The sequence below is a fragment of the Scyliorhinus canicula genome, chromosome 2, assembly GCF_902713615.1.
Source record: "Scyliorhinus canicula chromosome 2, sScyCan1.1, whole genome shotgun sequence".
NCBI lineage: Eukaryota > Metazoa > Chordata > Chondrichthyes > Carcharhiniformes > Scyliorhinidae > Scyliorhinus > Scyliorhinus canicula.
This window is the reverse complement of record NC_052147.1, coordinates 258,889,367-258,905,325: the sequence shown is the minus strand read 5'-3', so window position 1 is coordinate 258,905,325 and position 15,959 is coordinate 258,889,367. Positions and strand designations below refer to the sequence as shown.

The window sequence follows — 15,959 nt, the reverse complement described above, 5'->3', positions numbered from 1 at the left end:
TCATTATAGGAAGGATGTGGATGCTTTGGAGAGGGACAGAGGAGATTTACCAGGATGCTGCCTGGACTGGAGGGCATGTCTTATGAAGAAAGGTTGAGGGAGGTTTTCCAGGCTTTTCTCACTGGAGCGAAGAAGGCAGTGAGGTGACTTGATAGAGGTGTACAAGGTGATGAGAGGCATGGATAGAGCGGACAGCCAGAGACTTGTTCCCAGGAAATGGCTGTCATGAGGGGACAAAATTTTAAGGTGATTGAAGGAAGGTATAGAGGAGGTGTCAGAGGTAGGTTCTTTATGCAGTGAGTGGTGGGTGTGTGGAATGCACTGCCAGCAGAGGTGGTGGAGTCAGAGTCATTAGGGTCAGTTAAGCGACTCTTAGACAGGCACATGGACAGCAGTAAATTGAAGGGGGGTTAGGTTGATCTTAGATTAGGATAAATGGTCGGCACAACATCGTGGGCTGAAGGGCCTGTACTGTGCTGTACTGTTCTATGTTCTAACTAGGGATGGGCAATAAACGCTGGCTAGCAAATCCCGCAAATTAATATTTTTAAAAGATCATTATAAGTTCTGGTCAAAATTCAAATTCTTTCGTATTTTAGCCCATTTGAAGCTTTAACTAAATACTCCTAACTATACCGAAAGGCACAATAAGATGTCTTACAACACCAGGTTAACGTTCAACAGGTTTGTTTGGAATCACTAGCTTTTGGAGCATAGCTCCTTCATCAGGTGAGTCTACATAAAGGAACTGCTGACACACCAACGTCAGCAATATACTGTCAGATTTGCTGTGAAACCACAGCATCTAAAATTTACAATTGATTCAATTTAGAATGTATGAAATTGTTTATGATTGCGTGGAGGTTGGGATTTTATAGTAAACTACCAGTTCAACTACAATCGCCGACAGTAGAATGTCATATCTTCCATCTCCGACTTCTGTAAACTGCACTGCATCTAATTAATTCAGTATGTTTCCTTAATGGCAGTAATGTGATAAACAGGACAATTTTAAGAGGGAATCTAAATTAATGGGTTTCAACTGTACCTGCAATTTGAAAGGTGTTTCCTAGCTTGTGTGCTGTGAAGGAATTGACTTGAAAGCAGCTCAAAGCACCAGAGCAGCAAAAGGTCCCACATAATTGTCTTTTCTAATATAAAATGAGCAGCCCTGTAAATGGGAGTAAACAGGCAAAGTGAATCATTAAAAGGTGGTAGCGCCAATGTGTGGTTGTAAAAAAAGTTTTGCATCTAATGCACATCCACAGCAAAGGATTGCGGCCTTAAGAAGTATCACATGTCTCCATCGCCAACAAATTAAATTTAAGATCTCAGCAAACGTTTTCTGTCTCACTCAGGTCAATGCAATTTCTCAATGCTATTTAGTTATTTATTGCTGTCTGCAAAGGTTTGGCTGGAATGTGGGACATTAGCTGGAAATTTCACCGGACTCGGAAGTGCTAAGAAAAGGGGAGAGAGGAAAGACGAGGAATGAAAAATGTGCGAGAAAAGCAAGAATGGAGGAGCACGAGGAGAAAGGGACACATGTTACAGAAACTATAATTTTCATCCTCTTGCAGAAGGATAACCCAGAGTGTACCAGGACCTTTTAAAGAAAGGGAGGAAAAGTGAGGGGTTATATAAAAATAGAGCACTTCATCTGTTTTGCTGCTCAGTCAGAAGAGTGCAATTAAAAAAAACTTACTTGGAGGAGGTTTTCATAGATTTGTAAATGAGAGCCGCATTGTGGAATTTTTAGGGCGCGATTCTCCGCTCCCCACGTCGGGTGGGAGAATCGCGGGAGGGCCCCCGACTCATTTCACGACCCCTAGGCGATTCTCCCACCCCCCGCTCGCCGTTTTTCATGGTGACCGGCGATTCTCCAACCCGGATGGGCCGAACGGCCTGCCGTTCGCGACCGTTCTACGACTGCGGCAACCACACCTGGTCGCTGCCATTGTGAAATCGCCGTGAGATGCCCGTTTTGGGGCTTGTAGGGGGCCTGGTGGGGAATGGGCACCACGACTGTGCTCGGATGGGGACAGGCCCGCGATCGGTGCCCACCGATCGTCGGGCCGGCGTCTCAATCGGACGCACTATTTCCCCTCCGCCGCCCCGCAAGATCAAGCCGCCACGTTTTGCGGGGCGGCTGAGGGGAAAGACGGCCACCGCGCATGCGCGGGTTCGAGCTGTCAGCCGTCGTGATGTCAGCCACGCATGCGTGGGTTGGAGCCGGCCAACCTGCGCATGTGCGGCTGACGTCACATAGGCGACGCCGTCGTGTCACTCTCGGCGCGCCGCCCAGCGGCCGAGAGTTACGGAGTGCCGCTCCTAGCCCCTCGGCCGAGTTCACGACGGCCCTCCCGATTTTTCCCGGGAGCGGAGAATTCCGCCCTTAGTTTTTAAACCCTGTTCCTGCAAAACTACAATACTCAAAATGTGTGTGACAATCCAGGTCATCCCTGACAACAAATTTTATTTTTCCAAGAAACGCAACAAAAAGTGAACTGTTCTTTGGAATGCACACAGCAAGTGGCCATTATGATTAATTATGCCTGTGTTAACTTCACATCAATAGCACTGTTTCACCTGCTCTTTCCAAATACATTTGTGAATATAAATGTATCAAATTTCCTCATATAATCCACTTATGGCAATACTATTCTATCAACCAGATGTTTGAAATAAAGTATTTTACTTTCTTCTTCCTACACATACTAAAATGGAATGTTTTGCATGATCTTGCAAGAAAAATGAATGACCTCCCATGATCAAAACACCTCCCTGCTTAATAAGCATAGTGCCCAAACATCTACCGCCATCGATCTTTGACCCGCCAGGCATCTGGCTCACCCTATCCCCTTTTGTGTCCCATAGAAACAGAGAAAATAGGAGTAGGCCATTCGGCCTTGGAGCCTGCTCTGCCATTGATTATCTGGGCTGATCATCCAACTCAATAGCCTGATCCCGCTTTCCCCCCATATCCTTTAATCCCCTTCACCCAAGTGCTATCTTGTACTGTATATACTGTATGTATCTTGTACTGCTTTCTGTGGTAGCGAGTTCCACGGGCTGACCACTCTCTGGGTGAAGAAATTTCTCCTCACCAGTCCCAAATGATCTATTGTGTATTCTCAGACTGTGACCCTTGGTTCTGGACACCTCCCAACATTGGGAATATCCTTCTTCCATCTACCGTGTCTAATCCTATTAGAACGTTATAGGCTTCTTTAAGATTCCCTTCATTCTTCAGAACTCCAGTGATTACAATCCCTTTTTTAAAATTTAAAGTGAGAGAGAGAGAGAGAGAGAGAGCGAGAGCGAGAGGGGGGGGGGGGGGGGGGGGGGGGGGGGGGGGGGGGGGTGGGGGGGGGAGAGGAGAGAGAGAGAGAGAGAGAGGAGAGAGAGAGAGAGAGAGAGAGAGAGAGGAGAGAGAGGAGAGAGAGAGAGAGAGAGAGAGAGAGAGAGAGAGAGAGAGAGAGAGAGCGAGAGAGAAAGAGACCAGGCTCCAGGTTAACACCCGCACCATTCACCATCGCTGAGATAAGCACCTCCATGGGTAAACTTAGCAGACAGGATTCTGGGTCACATTTGTCCCTCAGCTGCTGGAGATGTAAAGGCAGAGCCGGAAAACCAAGAGGGTGTGTCAGCGATATCCCTGTGAATGCACGGCCGAAGTCTCAAATCCTTCATTCACAGGAGATGCTGCTGGTGTTGCCGGCCACCTCAGCCAACACTGCAAGGATGTTATCTGCAGTGAAAACCCGAGGAAGACGTCAGAGCCAGGACTAGAGAACATGAGAACAAAAGAACTAGGAGCAGGAGTAGGCCATCTGGCCCCTTGAGCCTCTGCCATTCAACAAGATCATGGCTGATCTTTTTGCAGACTCAGCTCCACTTATCTGCCCGCTCACTATAACCCTGAATTCCTTTAATGTTCAAAAATCTGTATCTTTTTTCAAAAATAAATTAACAGTATCCAATTAAGTTTTTTTCCAATTAAGGGGCAATTTAGCTTGGCCAATCCATCTACCCTGCACATCTTTGGGTTGTGCGACCGAAAACCATGCAAACATGGGGAGAATGTGCAAATTCCACACGGACAGTGGCCCAGAGCCAGGATCAAACCTGGAACCTCAGCGCCATGAGGCAGCAGTACTAACCACTCCATCACCCTGCTGCCCCTAAAAGAATGTCTATCTTTGCCTTAAAAACATTCAACGAGGTGGCCTCAACTGCTTCACTGGACTGGGAATTCCATAGATTTACAAACCTTTGGGTGAAGAAGTTCCTCCTCAATTCAGTCCTATATCTGTTCCCCCTTATTTTTAGGTTATGCCCCCTCATTCTGTTTTCACCCGCCAGTGAAAACAACCTCCCTGCTTCAATCCTATCTATTCCTTTCATAATTGTATAGGTTTCTAGAAGATCCCCCCATATGTTTCTAAATTCCAATGAGTATAGTACCAGTCTACTCAGTCTCCCCTCATAAGCAAATCTTCTCAACTACAGAATCAACCTAGTAAATCTCCTCTGCACTCCCTCCAGTGCCAGTACATCCTTTCTCAAGTAAGGCGACAAAAACTGTACACAGTACTCTAGGCATGGCGTTGCCAGTACCCTATACAGCTGCAACATAACCTCCCTGTTTTTAAACTCCATCACTCTAGCAATGAAGGACAAAATTCCATTTGCCTTCGTAATTACATGCTGCACGTGCAAATCAACTTTTTGCGATTCATAGATCATAGAATCTGTACCAGCCCTTGGAAAGAGCACCATACACAAGGACACCCATAGCAGCATGCTGCAATTTTTTTACCATTTAAATAATAGCCCATCTTGCTGTTATTCCTACTAAAATGAATGACCCCACATTTCCCCTTGAGGGGCATAGGCAGAGTGGATAGTCAGAGACTTTTTCCCAGGGTAGAGAGGTCAATTACTAGGGGGCATAGGTTTAAGGTGCGAGGGACAAGGTTTAGAGGAGATGTACGAGGCACGTTTTTTTTACACAGAGGGTAGCGGATGCCTGGAACTCGCTGCCGGAGGAGGTGGTGAAAGCGGGGACGATAGTGACATTTAAAGGGCATCTTGACAAATACATGAATAGGATGGGAATAGAGGGCTACGGAAACAGGAAGTGTAGAAAATTTTAGTTTTGACAGGCAGCATGGTCGGCACAGGCTTGGAGGCCCGAAGGGCCTGTTCCTGTGCTGTACTTTTCTTTGTTCTTTGTACTCTATGCAATGTTGACTTTGAAGATGGATTGAGGGCTGTAGGTTTCATTTCTTGTTGTTTAATGGGGAATTGAGTAGTGGTGTTCAAGGGGTGATGGTAAGCTGTTCTTTTTGGGTGTGAAGTTAAAAGATTTAATATTGTATGTCTAATAAAGTTGTGTGTTAAAAATACCAAATCTCTATTTTGTCATGCAATCACTCCTGGAGCAAATCATTTTTTCCACGCAGTCTTTCGAATGAACTGAAATATTGGGGTTTCGGTACAGTATCCTTGTCACTGTTTGGATCTGGTCTAGGGTAGCAATAACCAGTCCTCACCAACAGAAATAAGACAGAACCTTAAGAGGTCAAAACTGGAATCCTACGTGGAGAGTCACCTCTCATTCAATGCTGATACCAATGCGGAAACAACTTCCGGTGGCACCTATGAGATGAACAACTGTACAGAAGGTACCTCCCACTTGGGGTTTCGGTTTTTGGCCCTTTTGGAGAGAAAAGTGGTATAATTTGGACGTTTTGGTTCCTCCTTCAGCGTGTGATGTCTGGAGGTTATTATACACAGAACAAATCAAATAAGGGGTCCTCATTGAACTTGGAAGACTCTCGCGTTGCAGGAGGGGAGAAAGTGGTAGAGGCCCCTATGCCACTGTTGTCCTGTCAGCAGACAACTAAGAGGCTGGTGAAAATCCCAACAACAATACCCCACCAGCAAGGAAGTCTGCCAGGGCCTCAACTCATACCAGCTCCAGGCCCACCCAAAATGGCCACTGTCACACCCCCCCTCATACCAGTACATGAACAAAGAAACCCTCACCGTCGTAAATCAACCCTCACCGTTGGCAATCTGCCCCACCTACCTGGCACCAATAAAACAACCCACCCAACTCCAACAAACCGTCCCATCCCAAGCAAAGGAAACCCAGCCAAACAAAGCTTGGTACCTTACACAGGAGTTTCCGAAACAGAGACAAGCAGTCTCTGATGACTAACCCCGAGATTTTCACAGCAACTTCATTGCTAATGTAAGCTTACTTGTGGTGCTAATAAAGATTATTATTGTTGACTCACATGCGCGCAATTATAATATCAAACCACACCACGCACAATGCAGATGTGTGGTTGGAGACGGGCTCTGCTCAGTGACCCTTGTGGAGGATGGATAGCGCGTTACTCGGAAAGGTTTTAAGAGAGGATAGTTTCTCCTCTCGAAAATTGTGGATTTTAACAAGAAGCACTAATTTCAGGGAGGGGATCATTTTTTCTGGTAGCGTGCAGAAGCAGAGGTTGGTGGATTCCATCCTTGAGGTGGGCCATCAATACTCTGCTACCCCAAGGGTGGGAGGAAGAAGCTTTGGATGGAGTTTGAGTTGGTGTCAACAGGGAAGGCAGTGAGCCAGCTTTGTGTTGCGAGGACATTGTACAAGTATGGGGAGGTGGCTCACCAACTGAGGCAGCCTCTCAGAAGATAGTTCAGGTTAACGACTCAGCGGGAGGGTTGGTTTCTACTTCAGAGAAGGTCAATCGGGTTTTTGAGACCTTTTACCGGGGACTATACAAATCCAAACCTACGGAGGAAGATTCAACTATGGCACAGTTTCTGAATAGGTTGGTCTCCCTTGTATTGGAAAGGGAAAAAGGGCAGGAGCTGGAGGCGTCATTCGGGCCGGAGGAAATTACGAACTTATTAGTTCAATGCGTGTGTGGAAGGCACTGTGCCCGGACAGATTGTCTGTGGCATTTTATAAACAGCTCGCGACTGTGTTGGGGCCACACCTGTTGGACATGTTTAATGATTCAGCGAACATTAGGAAACTTCGTAATGTGCTGCCGCCCTCGCCAGGGTTCGATCCAGAGGTAATCATCTCCACGGACCCACTAAAAGCATTCGACTAGGTGGAGTGGGGGTGCCGTTTTGAAGTATTGGGTCGGTTTGGCTTCGGGCCTAAATTCATTCAGTGGTTAGGCTTTTGTACTTCCATACCATCCATACCAATGCATTGAGTTAAGAGCAATTTTGGTTATTATGGGGTACACGGCAGGAATGTTCACTTTCCCCACGACTGTTTGCTTTGGCGATTGAGCTGTTCACCATCGCACTTAGGTCATCGGCTGGGTGGAAGGGTATAGAGAGAGGGGAGGTAAGGAGCGTAGCTGACTCTGTATGCGGACAATTTATTGCTGTGTGCCACTGTCATGTGAGAGTACCTTTAAGTTTTTAAATGGGTGTGTAAATAAGTATCTGTAGTGAGAGTACCTTTAAGAAATGAGTGTTTATTACTGCAGTGATGTCAGAGAGTGGGTGGAGCTGGGCTGTCTGTCAGCTTTTCACTTTCGTTTTAGGCTGTTTGCTGCAGGGTGTGATTTAGTTTCGTTTTCAGAGCTGGATAGCTGCAGTCACAGCCAGAAGGTGTATGGATCTCTCTCTGTAATCTAAAGACTGCAAATCGATCCTCGTGATTTAAAACTAATGACGGTAGTGACTTTAACCTGATGTGCTTCTGGTAAAAGGTGTTTTAAGTCTTATGGATGTTAAAAGGAAAGCTTAAAGGATTACTTAGTGTTGTATTCTTTGGGGGTTGTATTTGAATTAATGGTTGCTAAGATGTTCACGGTATGTTTTAAAAAGGTTAACTTGAGTTCATAGAATAAACATTGTTTTGCTTTAAAAAATACTTTTCCATTTCTGCTCTACCACACCTGTAGAGTGGGCCGTGTGCTCCCCATACCACAATCTAGTAAAAGTTGTGGGTCAGGTGAACTCCATGATGCACTTTTGGGTTCTCTAAACCCTGGCCCATAACAGTCACGGACCTCCTCTCTATCATGGGGAAGGTAATGGAGGTGCTTCGGAAGTTTGGTTCCTTCTCAGGATATAGATTGAACGTGGGTAAGAGTGAGTTTTTTCCGGTGAACCCTCCAGGGAAGGGAGCTGATCTGGAGAGGTTATAGTTTTGGCTGGCCAGAACTTGTTTTCGGTACCTGGGAATACTGGTGGCCCATAAATGGGCCGTATTACATAAGTTGTACCTGGCGAGTCTAGTTAGAGGGGGTGAAGGTGGACTTGGAAGTGGTGGGATGCCCTCCCATTGTCCTTGGTGAGAAGAATTCAGACAGTCAAGATGAACATTTTCCGAGGTTCTGGTTTGTGTTTCAGTGTCTCCCAGTCTTTCTGGGGGGTTGTTTAAGGATCCAGGGTCGGTATGGAGCTGATGGGGGTTGCGTCTTGTATAGCTTTGAGCTTGAGGGTATTTGTTACTGCTCCTCTTCCATTCTCTTCGGCAAGGTTCTCTTCGAACCCAGTGGTAATAGCCTCTTTCAGAACATGGATCAATTCAGACAGCACTTTAAATTCTCAACTGTTTTTAGAAATTTGTTTGTGGAGAGTAGGTTTACTGGCCTGGAGAAGTTCCAACCCCCAGGAGTCAATGTTTTTAGGTATTTGCACGTGCTGAATTTGTGCACAAGGAACTTTCTTCACTTCTTCATGTGCTGGCGCCTTCACGTATGGATAGGATGCTGTCTCTTGACAAGATAGGGGAGGATATCAGATACATATGGAAAGATGATGGAGAAGGCTTTGCTGGAGGAAGCAAAGGGGAAATGGGAGGATGTGTTGGATTGGTTTGTGGGTGGGGGTTCTGGAGCGAGGTTCTGCATAGGGTCAATTTTACCTCCTCATGTGCAAGGCCGAGTTTGATTCAATTTAAGATTTAGAGTGATACATAGGGCACACTTGACCAAGGCCAAATGCGTGGGTTCTTTCCGGGTGTAGAGGATAGATGTGACCGTTGTTCAATGGGGCCGGCGAACCACTCGCATGTGATTTGGTCTTGCCCAAGTTGGTTACGTTCCGGGCTTCCTTCTTGGAAACAATGTCGGAGATTTTGGGAGTTAGAGTGAAGCCATGTCCAATGGTGTTGATCTTTGAAATGTCGGATTTGCCAGGGCTCCAGGAGAGGAAGAAGGCTGATGTCTTGGCCTTCGCCTCTCTAATGGGACGGAGGGGAGTCTTGTGCGGACGGAAGGCATTGGCGCCACCTAAGCTTCGGCATGGCTGGGTGGTCTGTCGGAATTCCTGCGTTTGGAAAAGGTAAAATATGCCATAAGGGGAAATCAGAGGAGGGATTTTACTCTAGGTGGCTGCCATTTAAGGAGCAGGTGGTCATCAGCAATTGGGGGGGACCTGGAGTTTCTCAGGTGGACAATCATACTCGTTAGTGAGTGATTGCTGAAGAAGATAGAGGTAAAATAAAATTTTACTGCCCCGAGAGCAGTTAAGGATAGACAATTAATATTGGCGTTGCAATTTTTTTTTTTTTAAATCTCCAATTAAGCGGCAATTTAGCGTGACCAGTCCATCTACCCTGCACATCTTTGGGTTGTGGGGATGAGACCCACACAGACACAGGGAGAATGTACAAACTTCACACGGACCGTGACCTGGAGCCAGGATCTTTACCTGGGACCTCTGCTATAAGGCAGAAGTGCTAACCACTGTGTTACCGTGCCTCCCTGGCCTTGCAATGATGCCCGCACCTCTGAGAGAATTAAAAAATTTCAAAAACAGCTTCTTCCCCGCCGTTACCAGACTCCCTAAATGACCCTCTTATGGACTGACCTGATTAATACTACAGTCCTGTTTGCTTCACCTGATGCCGGTATCTATGTATTTACATTGTGTATCTTGTGTTGCCCTATTACGTATTTTCTTTTTTTTTTCTTTTCATGTACGAAATGATGTGTTTGAGCTGCTCGCAGAAAAATACTTTTCACTGTACCTCAGTGCACATGACAATAAACCAATCCAATCCAAAAGAGAGGTGATCATGTATTCAAGAGAAAAAAGTGGTTACATTTTGGGGGGGGGGGGGGGGGGGGGGGGGGGGGAGAGAGGGGGGAGAAGAAGAAGAAGTTGACACAAGTAAAAGACAGGAGTTTGTGCCTGAGTAATTATTCTTTCAAAGAGGAAAGGGCAGCCCACATACTTCACACCAGATTCAAGCAACGTTGAGGTATTTCCTCTGTCCATATATAAGTAATGTATGGAGTAAGGTTTCAAAACTTGGGCATGCACATGCTACATCCTATCAAATCAAAAAATCTCTCAATGCTGGTTTTCCCCCCTTCAGTCACTCCTCCATCTGCAACAATTTTTCCATTAATTCATTTTTGGCCTTAATGTTCAAAGATAGTCTGGAGCCACTTCAAAAAAGCCCAACTGCACCAAATCCAGAACAGTCACCCTTTGCCGGGGCAGCACTGGAGCACAGGTGGATAGCACTGTGGCTTCACATGCCAGGGTCCCAGGTTCGATTCCCCACTGGGTCACTGTCTGTGCAGAGTCTGAACGTTCTCCCCGTGTCTGTGTGGGTTTCCTCCGGGTGCTCCGGTTTCCTCCACAGTCCAAAGACGTGCAAGTTAAGTGGATTGGCCATGATAAAAATTGCTTTTAGTTAACAAAAAGGTTAGATGGGGTTATTGGGTTACAGGAATAGGGTGGAAGTGAGGGCTTAAGTGGATCGATGCATTCTCGATGGGCCGAATGGCCTCCTTCTGCACTGTGTGTTCTATGCTTGCTGATACATTTGATCATGTTTCCCATCATTTTCTATCCAGGATTCATAATACCTTCAAAATTTCATATTAAATGCAAAATTATGTCTCTCTACCTCACACATTTTAACCACAGTTGGCGGTATATATTTTTAATAATTTAATATAAATTCAAAACATTAAGATTCGTTTGAACCAGAAACCTTCTGGCAACCGGGCAGAAAATACTTTATCTCGGCAGTAGTAGGCACAGTTCAATACCACACAACTCAAAATCTGAACTAAACCACAAATCTTCAACAGAACCAAAACTTATCAGAATGGTACAAATTTCAGAAGAAACTTGAATGACTATCATGTTTATACAGAAACAAACATGGTAACACATACAAGACCTCTCATGGAACCATTATTTCATGTCCTACATAACGCAGCTGGAAGCTACCTGCCAACCCCACCTTCAATCAGAATTGATATTTTTTTTAATCCCTCATTATAAACAATTGACAGGTGCCCACCCCAAGTTTTCATTTTGCTCTATAATCATACACATTTACTATTAGAGCTTAATCTCATGCCAAGTTTGATATTAAAAGCAAACAAGGTTTGTCTCAGCAAAAAATTAAGATCTGTGAAACTGAGCCTAGTTTTCAAACATTTCTGGATTAGCAATCTCACTGCTGCATGTTATTAAAGTAAGCAATTCACCCAATCAACTTTCATTACTGTTCTCATCTGAATGAAAAATGTTCTCAAATACACAATAGTTAAAATAGCAGTGGCAAGTAATTCAAGCGTTATCGGTGATTTGTGAGGAAATATCAATGGATAAGAGTGATGTTAAGAGTCTCAGAAAAAAAACATCAAAGAACAAAGAAAAGTACAGCACAGGAACAGGCCCTTCGGCCCTCCAAGCCCATGCCGACCATGCTGCCTGACTAAACATCATTCGGGTTATTCTCTTGTCAATTAGAAATGTTTTGATTTATGCCAAAAATGTAAGTATGAAACCTCTGTCTTCAGAGCTTACATCTTACAGGAGATTCCATCCATCGGTAGGAAATCATAAAGCCAAGTCTGCATCCTACACCGCATATCATCGGCAAAGCCAGTTGCTGGATTCTCCGTTTTGGAGACGGCGTGAAAACTGTGGTCTTTTATGCCAGGAAAACTGGCATAAAACGGCCGATTCCCCATTTTGCTGGCGGCTAGCAAGGAGGCAGCATAGAGCTCACAGCTCTAGCCGCCGATACAGCCCTCAGCACTTCCGGTTCCGTGACACGCATGCGCACGGCGCTCCATGGCAGGCTCAGCCTGTGGACCTGGACCGCTATAGTACCCCCCTTTGGTTGCTCGCGTGTCCCGGACCGCCCGTCCACAGTGCCCCCGGCACCGAATGAAGTACCCCCCTCCTGTCCATGGATCGGCCCTCCCCTGACTGTGGCGGGCCCTGGACTCATTCCGCAGCCGCCACGCCGAGTTCACAAACGGTGTAAGCACGTGTGACCCACACCGTCGGGAAGTCGGCCAGTCGGGTACGGAGCATCACGAGGCGCATTCTCCTTGAGTATGCCACTTTTCAGAGGGCGGAGAATTCAAAAACAGGCACCGCCCCCGATATGGGCGTCAAAACGCATTCTTCGCCCCGTTGCCGAATGCAATTTTGGAATCAGGGAGCGGAGAATCGAACCCTAGGTCCTTTTCCAACCTCTCCTTCCCCAAGTCCCCAGTATTTAATCAGTACCAATTTGCACGGTTTGTATAAAGCAATGGTTCAGTCTTAATAACAAATAATGCAAACAATACACTTTTATATTATTAGCAGAGCATTGTTACCACTGTTCTGTGGAACAAAAATGAAACTAATCTTTGTATAAGCTACATTATAAATCCAATACCATTTTTCAGTCAATTATTAGGAGTGGATGATGCGGATTTCATAACCTCCCACATCTGTACTTGCCTTCAGATAATGGGCATAGCACAAACACAAATCTTCCTTTTGTTTTTTCATAATAATTAGCAATGGCATATTTTCTTCAGGGTGCCAACTATCTTTTTCTGCTAATACAGACATGAATTCAAGTCTATTAACGTGATTGCAAATTATTTCTTTAAAAATCTATTTGCACAGTAATGATGAAAACTGTACATTCCCATACGTGAATGTGCATTCACCAATATATTAAAATGTAAATGTTGCCACAGTCCCAGAGGACCATAGGCTGCTCTCCCCTTTGAGAGCTAACTGATGGTGAAAGTGTAAGACACCACACCTCAGGAGAGGAGAAAGATTGACAAGGCAGGTGGCTTTCATGAATAACCCGAGCCGGCACGGGAATTGAACCTGCGATGTTAGCGTCGCTGCACTTCACAAAAATATTTTCTTATTGTACTGTTAAGTTTGCAACCGTCTCGGACCCATACTCTGGAATTCCCTCATGAAATGTGTTTTTCTCCCTCTCATTTTAGAGCCCTGCTTAAAACCTACCATTGACTGAACTTTCTGCCCTCATAACAGCAACTTACTTTTGTGTAGACCCTTTAACATAGGGCAATATCCCATGGTGCAAATCAAACAATATTTGACACCAAATCAGGTAGTGAGGTATATGGGAAAGGTGACAAAAGAGAAAGAGCGAAAGAAAACGAAAGAAAAAGAGAAAGAGCAAAAAAAAGAGAGAAAGAGAGCGAAAGAGAGAAAGTGAGCGAAAGAGAGAAAGAAAGAGAGAGAGAAGGAAAGAAACTAAAGAAAGAATGAAAGAAAGAAATAAAGAAAGAAGAAAAGAAACAAGGAGAGAAAGAAAGAAGGAAAGAAAGTAGGAAGGAGAGGAAAGAAAAGAAAGAGAGAAAGAGAGAGAAAAGAAAGAAGAAAAAAAAGAACTAAAGAAAGAAGGAAAGAAAGAAAGAACTGAAGAAAGGAAAGAAAGAAAGAAAGAGGGAAAGAAAGGAGCAGAGATATTTCGGTGTCCATGTACATAGATCCCTGAAAGTTGCCACCCAGGTTGAGAGGGTTGTTAAGAAGGCGTACGGTGTGTTAGCTTTTATTGGTAGAGGGATTGAGTTTCGGAGCCATGAGATCATGTTGCAGCTGTACAAAACTCTGGTGCGGCCGCATTTGGAGTATTACGTGCAGTTCTGGTCGCCGCATTATAGGAAGGATGTGGAAGCATTGGAAAGGGTGCAGAAGAGATTTACCAGGATGTTGCCTGGTATGGAGGGAAGATCTTATGAGGAAAGGCTGAGGGACTTAAGGCTGTTTTCGTTAGAGACAGAGGTTAAGAGGTGACTTAATTGAGGCATACAAGATGATCAGAGGATTAGATAGGGTGGACAGTGAGAGCCTTTTTCCTCAGATGGTGATGTCTAGCAAGAGGGGACATAGCTTTAAATTGAGGGGAGATAGATATAAGACAGATGTCAAAGGTAGGTTCTTTACTCAGAGAGTAGTAAGGGCGGGGAATTTCCTGCCTGCAACAGTAGTGGACCCGCCAACACTAAGGGCATTCAAATGGTCATTGGACAGACATATGGACGATAAGGGAATAGGGTAGATGGGCTTTAGTGGTTTCACAGGTCAGCGCAACATCGAGGGCCGAAGGGCCTGTACTGTGCTGTAATGTTCTATGTTCTAAAGAAAGAGAGATGGAAAGAAAGAAAGAAGGAAATAAAAGAAAGAAAGAAGGAAATAAAAGAAAGAAAGAAAAGAAAGAAAGGAAATAAAGAAAGGAGAATCCTGGACCTCAGAGCATTGGTTGGAAATATCTTTCTCTCAATTTACTCATCAGATTTAGAAAACAGATATGTAACCATATTGGCCTACAGTTTGTCCAAGAAATGAAGGAAAAGCCCCACAATCAAAAGTTGAGCTGATGCTAATTAGGTAGAAAATGGGGAATTCACAATACTGTACTACAGGACTGGGGATAGACAGAGGAAAAACGGGGGAGGGGGGGGGAGGGAATGCAACTCGGACTAGCTGCCACAATGACCACCTTTCTTCCCATTTCTCAATGTAAGAATAGCTGTTTCCAAAGCTTCTGATTCGCGTAATTACTTACTGCTTAAAACTGCAAACATTAGAGAATAATCTGATGCCAGAAGCAGTAACTGAAGAAATAATCATTTCTAAAAGTGCATTAGTAGAAAAATAAGAAATAGTTGGGAGTTAATTGTGACAAAATCTAAAAATGGTCCTCATTAGAAATCACAAGTAATTTCATTTCAATAATTTCATAAACTGTTAGATGAAGAAACACTTTTTTACTTTAGGATTAACCAATTCTTTATGATTAGTTTGTTTGCAGACTCTTATTTATTAGAACATTTCTCTTACAAAACAAATAAAATAACTTCATAACTCCAACTTAATAACAAAAATAACTCACAAAACAAACACGGAATACTAAATTTCCTGTGACAGCAGGCCGCTCTGTGAGGTTACACTTTTTGCATGTTTTCACATTCTTTCAGAACAAACCAATAGAATAAATGGGTACTAACCAACTACAAAACAATTTCATAGTAATATTTTCTGGCTGCAGTCAATAATATAACTTTATCAAACTGCACAAATGGAAGTAAACAACATGCTCCGAGGAACAGTATTGCAGCCAGAGAAAATGCTGGAAAATCACAGCAGGTCTGGCAGCATCTGTGGGGAGAGAAAAGAGGTAACGTTTAGAGTCCAGATGACCCTTTGTCAAAGCTGCCAGTACATTGCAGCCGGTCTCCTTAATAATCAGCTCCAAATTTTCTAATGTCTCTAAATAACATCAATGTACCAAGGGCTGGATTCTCCTCCCCGCCACGCCACTTTTCAGCCTCAGCCCGCCGGCAGGATTCTCTGTTACACCGGCCGGTCAATGGGGTTTCCCGTTGTGGGGCAGCGCTACACCATCGGGAAACCCCCTGGCGCCGGCAAAACGGAGAATCACGTCGGCAGAAAATCCCGCTCCATAGCTTTGAATCCATTTCTTTCTCCTAACCCAGATACTATTTCCCTTTGACAGACTGCAGTTGATAATTACCTTTGGCGTTGTCAATTATGCAATTAATACATGAAATAGAATATTAGCATACAGCACAATTGGAAAGACCAAAAAAGGGAAAGAGTCGAAAGGCTGGACAGCATTTATAGAAGATACATTCTCCCCGTGTATGCGT

The 15,959-nt window shown here is 44.6% G+C and overlaps 1 protein-coding gene across 3 annotated transcripts in view; it reads right to left on the bottom strand.

Annotated features, from left to right (window-relative positions):
- Nucleotides 1-15,959, bottom strand: part of epc2 (enhancer of polycomb homolog 2 (Drosophila)) — a 77,084-nt gene that overhangs the window by 36,848 nt on the left and 24,277 nt on the right. Inside the window, exon 2 of one of the 3 annotated variants that reach the window (XM_038789982.1) lies at nt 1,049-1,171. The exons of the other annotated variants lie outside the window; for them this stretch is intronic. The gene's annotated coding sequence lies outside the window, so the exon portion shown is untranslated. The remainder of the gene's footprint in view (nt 1-1,048; nt 1,172-15,959) is intronic. 3 annotated transcript variants of the gene reach the window in all.